The sequence below is a fragment of the Cavia porcellus genome, unplaced genomic scaffold (genome assembly GCF_034190915.1).
Source record: "Cavia porcellus strain 051 isolate PalLab524CR breed Dunkin Hartley unplaced genomic scaffold, mCavPor4.1 scaffold_11, whole genome shotgun sequence".
Lineage (NCBI taxonomy): Eukaryota > Metazoa > Chordata > Mammalia > Rodentia > Caviidae > Cavia > Cavia porcellus.
The window spans coordinates 79,388,875-79,403,079 of NW_026947494.1; the positions used below are offsets into that span (position 1 = coordinate 79,388,875).

At 35.2% G+C, this 14,205-nt stretch overlaps 1 protein-coding gene across 8 annotated transcripts in view; it reads right to left on the minus strand.

Moving 5' to 3' along the window:
• The window catches only part of Sntg1 (syntrophin gamma 1), a 774,196-nt gene that overhangs the window by 548,907 nt on the left and 211,084 nt on the right, over positions 1-14,205 (minus strand). For all 8 annotated transcript variants that reach the window (XM_063258519.1, XM_063258518.1, XM_063258522.1 and 5 more), the window contains exon 2: positions 1,676-1,749. The gene's annotated coding sequence lies outside the window, so the exon portion shown is untranslated. The remainder of the gene's footprint in view (positions 1-1,675; positions 1,750-14,205) is intronic.

Consider the following 14,205-nt stretch of genomic DNA (forward strand, 5'->3'; position numbering starts at 1 on the left):
GAAACCCCAGAAAGTGAAAAGGTGGAACATGAAATTGTGGAGAAGAGACAACTGATATTCTATTTATTAGGCTTTAGCCAAACTTCACAGGGTGTGATCTTTGGGATTCTGTAGCATGTGTTTTGCACAAGAAAAGGGAAAGACTAAGAGAAAAATACCTGATATCAGAAAATTGCAAGAAACTGCAAAATAGTAACTCCTGCTTATGGTTAGAAACATGTAAATTTATAAGTGCTTCTTGTAGGACAGGCTTTCTGTGTCCTTTGGTATTTCTTCCACATGTATTACCAAATAAGTGCTGAACAATCAGAAGTTACAAAGAAATGATGGCATATGTTTATTCTGGAGGTTTGGAGATTGCTGTAAGAATTCATACTGAAGGAAGGAGAGGCAGTGGAAGGGAGGCCAAGTCCCACATTACGTGTATCAGTCTCTTTACCTTGTTTTTGCTTTGTTTTGTTTTTCTGTTACCAGGAATTTAACCCATGACCTCCTGCTTGCCAGGTAGGCACTGTGCCACTGAGCTATATCTTGGCCCAGCTCTCCTTTATCTATCGGATTTCTCTATGATTTTTCTTCGCTTTGTTTGGAAGAAAAGGTGAATCCATGAAAAAAAATATCTAGCTATGGAAAACCATTTGGAAAATTTGGGTCTAAGCTAGTGTAACAGAATTCTTAGTAAGCAGAAAAATTCTGAAAGCCACATACCTGTAATCCCCTGTGAATGTGGCTATAGCTCTCAGAACATAGCTGTGACTCTGCTCTAGTCTGTACGGATGTATCCAGTCCTAAAATTCCATGGCGTTATAAAGCTTGGGATATACATAAGTATTTTACCATTTTTATATTATATTGAGCTACATTTGCTATATCGATATGGACATGCATTTTACAGTACTCACATTCTATGAAAAGTACTTTGGATATGATTTTCCTGAGTTTTCTTAAACTTACACTGCAAATCTTTGTGGTTTTACTCTTAGGAACTCAAAATTGCAATGAGAACTATTAGGAAATTAGATTAGTAGCTTAAATTCCAGCTTTACCCTTTCTAACACAATGTGACTTCTTCCTAATGTACCCTTGGCATGGGTCAAGTCCAGAGATGTCATGAGGGTACATCTGCTTTCACTCACACACCATTCCTGAAGGTATGTTTAGTGCATTTTACTAATTTCACACCAGGTCACTTGTTGTTCCAAAGCTCTGTAAGGCATGTCAGGAAACACCTGTGTGGAGCCCTATTGCCTATGTCCTCCTCTCCAGGACCCCACGGCTCCCTACAGTGTGCTACTCAGTTCTCATTTTAATGAGGAGGCTTTGAACTTTTACCTGAAAAAGGAGGCTCACAAAAAATTAACTGATGTGTGTCATACTTTTAAGTGCTTTTTCACTTGTTGGTGAAAAAGCATTCAGGATAGTTGTTTAAATGAATACCATGAAAAAAATCTACTGAAATACAACATAATTATGACCAAGCATTGGCAACATATTACCGGTATCGTGGTGCTTACCATACCAGAAAATTCAAACAATAGAAACCTGCTATATTTCTAAAACAAAGAGACTTCAAATAATCACATATCAAAGAAAACAATTATCTGAAAAGAAATGTAAATAAATGACTTTTTCATAGATAAATGCACAATAATTTATTGTGAAGTAATGCTCTTACCTGAATTTAGGTAAAGCAATGTTTTACTTTCCTGCAATCACTTCTCTGGCAATCTTAACATTCTGGAAAGCAGTCTAAAGGAGAAGTAGAAAAAGAGAAAAATTCCATGAATATTCAAAATAGAAGCAATGAAATCTACATAGGAAATGTACTGTCTGTACCCATGAGGCAGACATACATTCCATGCAAATTTATATCCAAATTTTCCAGATTTTCTTGTCAATTTATAGGAAGAGCTTAGGTCCTCATGAATCAAGAGCAGAAATAAAATAATATTTTCCAAAAGGTTAATACCACAAGATTAAGTTACATGGAGCACATTTTTATTGACTCTGAGGGAAAAGTAAGAAAATATTTATCAATATGTCCAATTTTTTATTTCTAATACTTGACATTTCTCACTAAACTGTCATAGACGTTGGAATGAGACCCCAAGTTTAAATCGGTGATAGTATTCAAAAGCACACATTGTAAGATACAGCCTACTGATTTGATGCCAAGAAGCAATAAATGTTTCATGAAACTTAGTTCTGTAGTGGAAAGGTGTGTTGATTCCATAAAAGGCAACACAATTCACGCCCAAGCAAGCGTTTGCTCATTCCTGTGACTTGGATATTATTTCTGTATTTGTCAGTAAATTTTTAATGATATAAAATGCAAGAATCTAATCACAGTGTTGAAAAGACTCTACTACTTTAAAAATTGATAGCTAGCTGTTATATTTACATATTAGCACCTTTTCCAGGTTAGAGAGGCTCGTTGTGTAGGAGTTGCCTATATAACTTACAGAAAATATACACTAGGATCAGTTATATATTCACATTCCGAACACTACACTTTTTATGCACTCCTCAGAATAACCTGGACTATAATAAAGTGGAAACCCTTCAGTAGAACGAAAATTTCCAAAGCGTGGTAAGAATAATTCTGATATGGCCCTAAAGATTCCCACTCCTGTATAATCTTGACTTTGAATTTACTTTATGCTACAGATATGAGGTTCACACGATGACAAAATTGAAGGGATCGTATAAATATAATGTATCAAATAGTTTAAATTAGTTTTAAGGTAACCAATTTGAATATTATCCAGGGTGTCTGGGCTTGATCAGGTAGAAGCATACACAAAGGGTCAGCGAATAAAACTAAAACAGATTTTGCTGCCGGTCGGGAAGAAGTGAGCAGATGTGTGTGTGGAGAGAATCACACACCTAAATCTTCTCAAAGCTGACAGAGCTCAGAGCAACCTTCAACTGGCAGGCAAAATAGTGGGACCACAATCCTACCAATGAAAAGATTTGGATTCTGCCAACAACTTAAAGTTGGAAAAAAATCCATACTCCACATGAGAATGCGGTCTGATGAGACTGTAAACAAGGCAACCAGGGGGGCCTGCTCTGGTGCAAGAAAACTGTGATAACAAACAAATGCTGTTTAAGCCACCAGGATTGCAGCAATCATGAAGCAATTTTTAATCTATACAAGAGACAAGTCTTATGCCTGTCTCTTATATCTCTGCATCTTAGTATACTTACATATGCAGCCATCAACCATGTAAGGGATTCAAAATTTACTTTAAATATACATTGAGAGTTCAGAATTGCTTCTTACATTAAAAGAACTTCAGTGTATTAGTAGCGTCTCAATTATCACTACGATATTTTCAGATGCAAGGTTTTTTTGAGAGTTTTCCTTAGTTAAATTTACATGATACAATATTTTAACCTAACTCTGTTTCCTTCATTTATTCTATTTATAAATGTATTCTATTGGGTTTATAGAGTTTATTTCAGAAATGGTAAACACACATCAAACCTCTTTGTTATATAAAATAGCATAATTATCCATGTGTCTCTGATCCATTGGGCCAACGTTCAGAAGTGAAAGTAGCAATACTTCCCACAGCAACATACAGCAGGCACTGAGCGGGCGTCTCTAGGTTTCCTTCAGTACAGAGAGGAAAGGAGTGGATTCATGCTAGATTACAACTGCCAAAGTGACCATTTTCACAGCCTCACATGCACAGAGTCCCAAGTATGGAAACTTTAAGTTGTAAAGGAACCTTTATAACAAGAAGCCTGAGCTTATGTATCTTTTCTGAGCATTTACAAGCCACAATTTCATAATTATTTATTTATTTTCAAGATAAATCAGTTTTGGGAGTGATACAAAAGTTTCAGTGTAACACTGTGAAAAAAGTAAGATAACCAATAAAAGTTATTAACCAAAATTATAGATCATATAAAGAAAGTTCCCTAGAGATAGTAGAATAGGTAAAGAACAACTGTGGATTATTTGTTATTTAGAAAAACACAACAAAGAACAAATTGCAAAATTTTGTGCAGTCAGAACAGATGAGTAAATGGTGAAAAAATAAATCCTTGGGTCCATATCATCATGTCCTTCCTAAGGTTCCAAGTCACTGATGGTCAGCTCACTGTTACTTTTTCAGGCCTTTATGTACTTTTCATATTGTCTGGAATCTTAAATTATACTTAATGAAAGAAAAATCAAAAGTCCTTTGACTCTAGTTTCCTGAGTGCTAGAAGTCAATCTCCATGTTTGACTTAACACATACTAATATCTTAAATGTAATGAATATAAGCAACATTTAAAAGACAGCAATCAAAATTATTTATTAAGATTTTGTATGGAGGCATAATTGAGCTTGATAACTTCAACATGGAATAAGTTTTCCATCTGAAAAAAAAAAAGGATTTATAAGCAAGGATAAGATTTTGCACTCCAAGAAGAACATAAGAATATTATGAGTTTTTCCTTAAGAATATAAAAATAATTATTTAATATTTATAGAAAAATACATTGTTTAATGATATTAGGTTGACTTCCTCATATTTCAGAATGTCTTCTAAAGTCTTGTGGGATCACAATGAACTGATTTTCTAGTGTCAGCTCAAGATAATATACAGATAGAGAGAAATCACATCTTTCATAACCACTAAAGAGATTGAAACAGGAGACATAATCCTCATGCCTTCACTGAACCCAGATTGTCTTACAGTGGGACTTTACAACACATCCCAGGAACACTAACTGCCCATGGTAAATCTACACAGGTCTTGATCTGCAGTGTGCAGCAATCGTGAGGGCCAAAACTACCAAGAACTCAAGAAGACTTGCTTGCTTCCAGTGTCTCTCAGAACCTTCCCAGTGGTCATGCAAAAAGTCTGCAATAGGCTCCTAGATGAAGACAGCACATCAGATGACTCATTAGTGGCTATGGACATTTGAAAGTGCTTTAAGATATTCAACATGCCAGAGCATTCTGAAGCATGCAGAAGTAAAATAAGCATTTTTTTGTTTGAACACAGACTCAAGCAATAAAAGTTCCTGTACCTTGAGATGGCTTTGTTATGCAACAAACACTAAACAGTGCAAATATAGAAATAAAATATTCATAAATGTAGTTACAAAACTAAAAGACAAGTGTATCAACCATACCATTGACTCATTTTACTTTGAAATTCTTAACCAATATTATATATATATATATATATATATATACACATTATATATGTATATATTTGCATATCAAAGAACATCAGTCATAGACTTTAGAGAAGCATCAAACTACAATGGGTTGGATTTTTTATGCTTCAGTTAGTGTTGACAAAATAAATTGCAAAAATCAAAATTCACGGTTAATATTCTCTGTTATAGGCATAGAAGTTGGTTTTGTTTTGTTTTGTTTTGTTTTTCTTATTCTCCAGAATATTGCAGCATTTTGGAAAACTGTTAGGTAACTCCTCAAGGTATGAAATGAGTGTTAAAGAGGTTTACTGTGGTTCATATGTAAACAGAACCACACAAAAAAGCATGCTCAGCCCTACAAAATCAAATGTCAAAAAGTTAAGTTCCTAACAAAAACGAGTTTCATAATACCGTCTTATAAGTATATAACACAATAAAATTGAACATTGCATTGTTTAGACATATACGCTTTATGAAAAGCAAGAGGATGGGATTACAATTTTCAACAAGGTAGTGAAAGCATTATTCCTTGTTCTTTTCTAAATATAATTAAGTGTTCTGGAGATAATTCAAAACAGTGTCCTAACCTAACTGTAAAAGATGGAGAGTGAGAGATACAGTTGCTAGGCACCTAAGGATATAGGAGCAAAACCACCGTGTGTCCCCTATATTTTGTTTGTATTTCTTTATAGCCCATATTGGACATTGGATGAAAGAGCAAATTTCATATTATGGAAATATATTTTCAAACCACGCATTTTAAAGTAGATTTGTGACTGAAATACATAATGAATTTCCAAAACATAACACTGAAACATCTAACAGTCTAATTAGAAGATGGTCACAAGACATAAACAGATATTTTAATGAAGTGGATAGACAGACTATAAATAATCATGAGAAGATTTTTGTGTCATTAGCTATTAGCAATTACAAAAGCACAAATTAAAACAACAATGAGATACTACTGTGCAGCTATTAGAATGGTAGAAAAAGAAAAAATGTAGAAAAAATTTAAAGAAAATGTGCTGCTGAACTGCTGAAATGTAAAATGATACAACCACTCTAAACTATTTATTTTAGTTATTTCTTTTAAAACTGAAAACAGACTTTTAATATGACATAGCACTGGTTTTCCTGGACATCTATCCCACAGAAGTGAAAATTTAGTTTCATTCAGAAACTTGTGCGTGAACAGTAGATTTCTGATAGTCCAAAATGCAAACAACCAAAATTTCCTTCAAAGAATGAATGATTAGACAAACTATTTCATATCATGAAATAGTACCCAACATTAAAATGGACCAGACTACTGATATATCCAAGAATTTAGACAAAGCACAAAAGAAATCTTTTGAGTGAAAAATGTCAATCTGAAAGCACGAATGGTAATTTCATTTATAGAATATTCGTGAGGTAATACAGTCATGGAAATGGAGTCCAGGTTAGAGGCTGCAAGGGATTAGGTACGTGATGGTGATTTGAGTGTGGTGACAAAGTGGTGGAAAGATAGAGTCTTCTGGTGACAGCTGAGTTAATTTTCTTGGTTGTGATGAAAAGCACAGAAAGATCATGTTTGGTAAATGGCACAGATGCAAGAATAAAATGGTGCATGTGACATTAAATGTGTTCCGAGGAGTGTTCCAATCTCAATTTCTTTGATTTCATAATCATCTGCAATGTTGACATATGATGTTGAACTTTGATGAGGCTAGGTGAAAAACAAACCAAATTCTCTTATACAACTTCCCCAAATCTATAATTATCTCAAACTTTCATTTTTAAATACTAAAATATATGATGAAACTAATTCTCATTTAGTTTTATCAATTAAAGAAACATACAATGGTTTACAGTAGAGTTTGGATGCTAAGTATCACTCAAAGGTCCATATATGAACATCTTCTACTCTAGCGTGGCACATGCGGAAAGGTTTCCTTGAAATCTTTGAGAGTTGGCTTCCCTGGCCGCTGGCTTTGGAAGAGGGTGGAGGGCAGTGGCATCTACCTTTTCGCACACTGCCATAAGGTGGCTGATCCTCCTCTGTCACACCCTCCTGCAATAACCTGCTACTTTACCAGGTCAGCCAATATGGACTGAAACCTAGGTAACTATGGGGGAAATACACACTTTATCTCCCTACATTGCTTCTCTGAGGAAATTGTTACTTCATGTTCTAGTCTTTAGGTGGTAGAATCACAAACACTTCTGTATTAATAGGCTTTACATCAAACATGTACACTCTCTTACTTGTGTCTACACACAGGATGATGTTGCTTAAATTTTTATCTATGTCAATTATTATATAGAATTAATTAAAACATAAGTCCAGAAAACCTGTGTGGTTTATATTGTATGTGCATTGCTTCACATTGGAGGTTTGTATTTTCAGATTTTTAGTGTTAGAATACAAACTACATTATCTTTTTTTATTTAATTTTGTTTTACATTGTCCTTTAAAAGTAAATCAAATATTGGATGCAGTAGTCTAATCTTAATGATAAATCTAAAAGATTATTGTCTCATTTACATTTGCCTGCCTTGATATTAATGATATAAAAATGACTTCTGTCTGAAAGATTTGTTAATCACATTAGTAGACAGTGGTTATATTTTTCATAAACCTAAGCATTCTTAAAATAGATTGAATTGGGAGGAAATTGGAAAATAATAAACATTCCAGAAAATAGGTTTAAAGACATTCAACTTACCTGTTTTACCACGCAATTTACAGAATAAATTTATTACTTTACATTGTTAAATTAAGCAATCTTGAGATAATTGTGCTCTTTCCAGATAACAGTCTCTATCTGGCAATGAGCACAAGCTTCAAACTCAATCGTAAACATCTGTGTGGAGGGCAAAAATGACTTTTGTGTGAATTTGGAAAACCATGCTTTTCTTGGCCCTTCTTTGAATAAATCAATACCTACAAAAATGGATTCTGTTCATCCATATATCACTTCACTGAAGTCTTATTTCTCTATCTGACTTCACTCTGACACAGAAACTTATTCTTTCCAAACGGACAATTTGCTAGCACAAAGCAAATAGGATTCCCTGGCTGGGGACAGAGACTAATCTGTAAGTTACACTGACTTCTCTTAATTGAATCAAGCAGCAGTAAGCCAGCTGAACTCCTTTTATTAAACAAAGCTGTACCTGCAAAGCCCATTTCAACAGAATGTAATGTTCCTTTTCAAATATTATAAACACCTGATGCAAAGTGCAAGAAATTTGTAAAAGTGAGAAAGAGTATTTTTCCTAGGAAAAATAAAAACTTAGTTTCTATGGATATTAACGTTATTTTCTGTGGGTATTCTCCTGATTCATAACACACACAAGATCAACTAATGGCACCCCCACATACATTGCTGGTGGGAATGTAAACTAGTTATAACCACTATGGAAATATCTACAGCGATTAGTGAAAAAATCTAAAAATAGAAATTACATTAGGCCAACTGTACTCCTTATAAGTATCTTCTGAAAAAAGCTGAAGGAAACATATTATGATGATAGATGCATACCTATGTTTATGGCAGCACAATTAATAACAGCCAAATCTTGGGAGCAAGCTGTATTTCCATCAACAAATGAAGAGATAAAAAAATGTACATACCAGAATGCTACTCTGTTACAACAAAGCCCAAATTCGAGTCAATTGTAGAAAATGTGTAAGCCTTGCAAATAAAGTTAAATGAAATAAATTAGACATGTAAGCTTAAATAGCATATGGTTTCCATTAAATTGAGAAATCAAAAAATATAAATAAGAACAAAAAAAGTGAGATAAAAGGAAACAGGGACAATGATCTTATGGAGATGAGAAGGGGAGTTTTAAATAATTAAAATGTACTATGTCCACGTACCAACCACCCATAGCAAATGTAATCATTATGCTTCAAACATGAACTAAAAAACAAAATTTGAAAACAAAGAAAGGAAAGGGGAGTTTAGGTACAGAGGGAGAGGGGAAGGAGGAGAAGTGGGGAAAGGGAATGAAAAGAATCTAAATATGTTAAGTACACGCATCTCATCCCTAAGATGAACGTAAACAACAGGTGCTACAAGCATTTACTGAAATATTTCAAAAAATAATAAAATGAAGCCCATGATGAAAAAAAAAAGCAGGAAGCTAAGCATAGATAAGGGCCTCCCATTCCCTGTCCACCCCCACGGGAGCTCAGGAGAACGGCGCCAGGGGAGAGAGACTGCTCTCACTTCTGTGCCACCTCAGGTACTCAGGTCAGCCTTGCTGCAGCAGAGACTCCTCCTGCTGTCTTCCTCACCGCAGGAACCCAGTGATCAGGCTGCAGGAGGGCAGCCAAGCCTGGGGTGAGCTGCTGGGAGAGTCCGGAGACCAGAAGGAAGGCCAGTGACACAGTGGGGTCCCAGTCATGGTTCGCAGGAGGAACAGGCCAGACTAGGAGTGATGGCAGCCCAGAGTGAAAACAGCAGTCTGAGACACCGGTGACAGCCTCCGCGGGCCAGCAGCCAGCTCAGGAGGAAGCCAGGGCTCGGTGGCCAGCACTTTCCACACTTCTTCACTTCTGTTTCTTTCCATCTACCTTCCTTCCTTCTTTCCTTCTTGCTTTCCTGCTTTTGCCCTTTTTTCCCTCTCTTTCTGAATGTCTGGAGCGAATTCAAACCACAGAAAACAAACCCCATCCCTCAAACGCAGAGACCAAGTTCAGATAACGTGTTGAATAGGTCTTTGGTCTTTTCCACCCCCTTCTTTAGTTTCCCAAACGTTTCCAGGTCCCCTTTGTCCAGCAGCTCTGTTTTTATTTTCGTTGTCTTTGTTTTATACACTACCCTCCCAAAATTTCTCCACAACCTTCTGCCAAGGGGAAACACTTTGCAATCAGGTGCGTTATACAACTATATTCTCTACTTCTATGGTCTAAATTACAAAATCCATAGTTACAGCTTGTCAGTCTCTAAGCTGTGTTGGATGCTGTTGTAATTGTGGATTTTTACTGCTGTAGCTAGGACGTCATAACTGTTGCAAGCCCCAGTTCACCATTCTGTAACAATGGTGTGAGGTTCTGGGGTAGTATCCTCACCACAGCACTACACTAAAGGACCAGGGACGTAGCTAAACAGATACCAAAATCCACTCTTAATTAATTGAAAAGTAGGATTTTGTAATGGACACAAAACAAGAATCTGCTATACACGGGAGACATCCCTAAAGCATGTACTTTTCCTAGAGAGAAATAAAAAACTAGTGATACAGTCACTTACTACAAACTGACCAGGATCATCACAGAAAATAAAACAAACATTTTTTTTGAAATAGAAAATATAAACATAAAAAAATAAAATGCACTCTTACAACTTCAGCCCATCCAGGGGACATAGACATAGAATAAATTGGAAAACATTCACCTGAAATTTCTGAAATGATAGCAACTGAAAATCAGATCAGAAATAATCTCTTAGGTGAAAAAAAGAAATGTCAACAATTATAAAGAAATAATTCAGCAAAACTAGAGTAGAGATCTACCGGGGAATGGACAGAAGGATGTGGAATTTTATATCATGGAGTACTACTCAGCCATAAAAAGAATAATCTGGAGGCTTTTCTAGATAATAAATGAATGCAACTAGAGACCAGACTCATAAACTAGATAAATCAAAGTATCATTTGTAAACTTCTTATTGTCTCCCTAATGTAAGAAACTGGAAAAGTAAATAAGACACAAAATCTAGACTAGATATTGTGACAAACAAACTGCTTAAACAGAACAACTGGATTGGGTGAAAGGAAAAAGAAATAGAAAATAAAAAAGTTATAAATGTATAAAACATAGCTAAGACACTTATTTATTTCTTTTAGTTCATTGAAAAAATGATTTATGCTTATATTGTCTTATCAATTATGCATGACTCTATCTTGTAACTTGAGCAATTACTTTGAAGGTAACAATACATAATATATCAACCATTGTGAATTTCCTAAAAAATAGGTAAGGTAAAAATGAATTTCATGAAGAGGTAAAGCAAATGTGCAGAGTTTAATCTGTCATTTCAATAATTTTTGATGCCATAGGGTGCAATTATATGTATATTATATATATATATATTATATATATATATATATATATATATAGTCATTATATTGACAGGTAGAGTGAAATGTAAGTGATATTCATGAGTTCTTAAATTTGTCATTTTGTATTTTTAATGTTCAAACTAGAATTGTAGTTATTTAATATCAATTATAAAAGTAAGTTAATTTTAAAAAATTCCAATACTTAGTTTCTCTTTAATAATCTCATACCTTCATCTAGAGTTTACACATTTCAGAAAAATTGGACTCTGAAGTCATGAGAACTAATAATTATAGAGACAATGATATTGCCCTGTATACAGTATGCTATCTTCTATGGTTAAGTCTGTATTTGTTAAAATAAAAAACTAAAGAATACGGATCATGATGTCTGTAAGTAATGAATCTGTTTCACAGTACGAGGTGACTGAAAGTGAGATACTTTCTTCTACCAGGCATAATCCACAAAGGATAAACGAGGAAGGACATCCGCGGTAGTGAGGGCTCAAGGTTCTCTTTTGAAGAGGAATCTCACCCTGGGAAAAGAGGAATCTAAGCAGTTGAATCTGGAACCAGGTTGTTAGCAACTCTGTGAGAATGCACCAAAATGATGAAGACAAAATTAGTCACCCTAGTGTATGCCTTTCCATTTAACCTGAGCCATCAGAAAATGTCATCCTAAGTGTTTCAAAGCGACCTCTGCTGCACTTGGCTGCAGGATATGAGAGCACAGATCTGTGTGCAAGCCCTCATTACACAATACGGGAGCATCCACTAAGCTTGGGAAGTTGGAGCATCTCTTTCTTTGGGAACACAGCAGCAGGCAGATTGAGGAAGAGCATCTTGTGTAATTACAAGAGAGTGGTCCATGTCTATTTTTGTCACAGCAGAATGATTTGAAAAGACACCTGTGGTATGGATGTCCCTTTTCTCCTGGATTCCTAGGGAGAACAGATAAAGCATGACAGGGAAATTTGGCCGGCTGAGGAGGAGTTGGTGAGGGAGGATGAAGTTCTGCCAGTGATGTTATGGCTCCTAACAGTGACCTGTGAGGCAAACGTTGTGATTCATTTTTCCACTGGCTTTAACCGGGGTGTTCACTCAGTAGCCCTGATAAGAATCAGAAATTAATTCTTTAACCTAATTTCCTTCCCTCAACACCTAATTTGTCCTCCCTCATAGGATTCAAGTTCTGCTCTTCATCTTTCTTCTGAATCTCTGTTAGAAACTCAGATCTACCTTTAAACAGTTTCCTTCCTCTTGCTCCTCTTCTTTCCTTTTGCCTTCTTTCTTATTCTTTCCTTCCTTCTCTCCCTCTTTTTCTTTCCCTAAGTCTCATTTCTCTTCTCTTTCTTCTTTTAAAGACAATTCAGGCCAGTTGGAGGAAGATTCTGAATGTCTGGCTAAGATATAATCCTTTATCAGTGCACAATGGAGAATTTAGAGTTTTTGATATTCTTTCTTGATCTGATTTGTGGTGCATGCTTTGCTCCTTAAATATTGTTGAATTAGTTTTCTTTTCTTTTTGAAAATTCATGATCACACTATGGTGTTTGTCTGGGAAATCTTCTGCTCTTCCAGTGTTTTTAATTAAGTTGTCTGTTTTAACCTCATCTGCTCAAAATCAAGTAGTGGTCTATAATTCCAAACCACAGGTTTTTATCAACTCTAGATACATATATACAATGTGTTACCATACAGATTATCTCAGGAAGTTCTCACAATCAATATACTACTACTGTAAGATAACATACCCCATCCATAATTGTTACAATTACCAGGTACCCTGTACCTATTAATGGAACCACTGCATACCCATGAAACAGATTTTTAACTGAATTATTCCTTCACTTTGGCCTTCCACCATCAATTATTCATCAAGCTCTATTAAAATTCGATCTGATAACTTCTCCATTTTACATGTTCACCTTTCTGTCTGTGTTTGTTATACAAATCCACTATTTGGATTCAGTCTATTACTACTACAACAATATCTAAGGAGCAAAAGTATGCTTAGATTTCCATAGTAGTAGAAATACTGATCACGTGTTTTCTCTCATAAAAAACTCTGATCTTTCCTTCACTCTGCAGTTGAATTTATCTTTCTGAATTACAAGCATACAAACTTTTAAAAACACAAATGTCGTGTGATTACATGACGATTCACGTTCAAGTCCTTATGAGATTTTCTGTGGTTTTTGGGAAGAGTCAGTATCACCTAAAATACTATTTACTGACTTTTGTCCATGAAATTTGAATTCACAATCACATCTCCTCAATTTCAGTATCCTAAAGTCACTACCATTTTCTAAAGGAGATCTTGGTCTCATTTGATCCACATCCCTGATCTTTCTATATCCTATGTTCCCTGCAAGCCTCAGTCTTCTGTTCTTTTATTTATTTATTTATTTATTTATTTATTTATTTATTTATTTATTTTTGTGTGTGTGTTTTTCCTTTTTTATCGGTACCAGGGATCGAACTCATGACCGCCTGCTTGCAAGGCAGGTGCTTATGCTGCTGAGCTAAATCCCCACCCCAGTCTTCTGTTCTTTTGGCAGGCTTACACCTGCTTGTTTTCTAAAATTCCTTCAGAAATCGCTCACTTATGTCCCAGAGTTCTGTATTTCTAAAGAAGTACTGTAGCCGGCTTGTTACTTATACAAAACCCTGGCAAATGTCAAATAAGGAAAACATGGATAAGTGTGTCATCTACTTCAAAGTGCATAAGTGTCCCTGTAGAGCAATTATAAGCAACTCATCTGGTCTCTTGGACCATATTTATATCCATACTCCTGTTCATGGAAATCATAAGCCATATAGTTCATAGTTCGGAAAAAAATAATAACAAACTGTATTATTTTATTTACAGTGTTTTTACTTGGGAAATGGAAAATTTAAACAACACCTTTGTTTGCAATATAAACTTAAAGGAAGAAAAAAGAAAGAAAATATATCAGAGTCTTAAGTGATGATCCTTT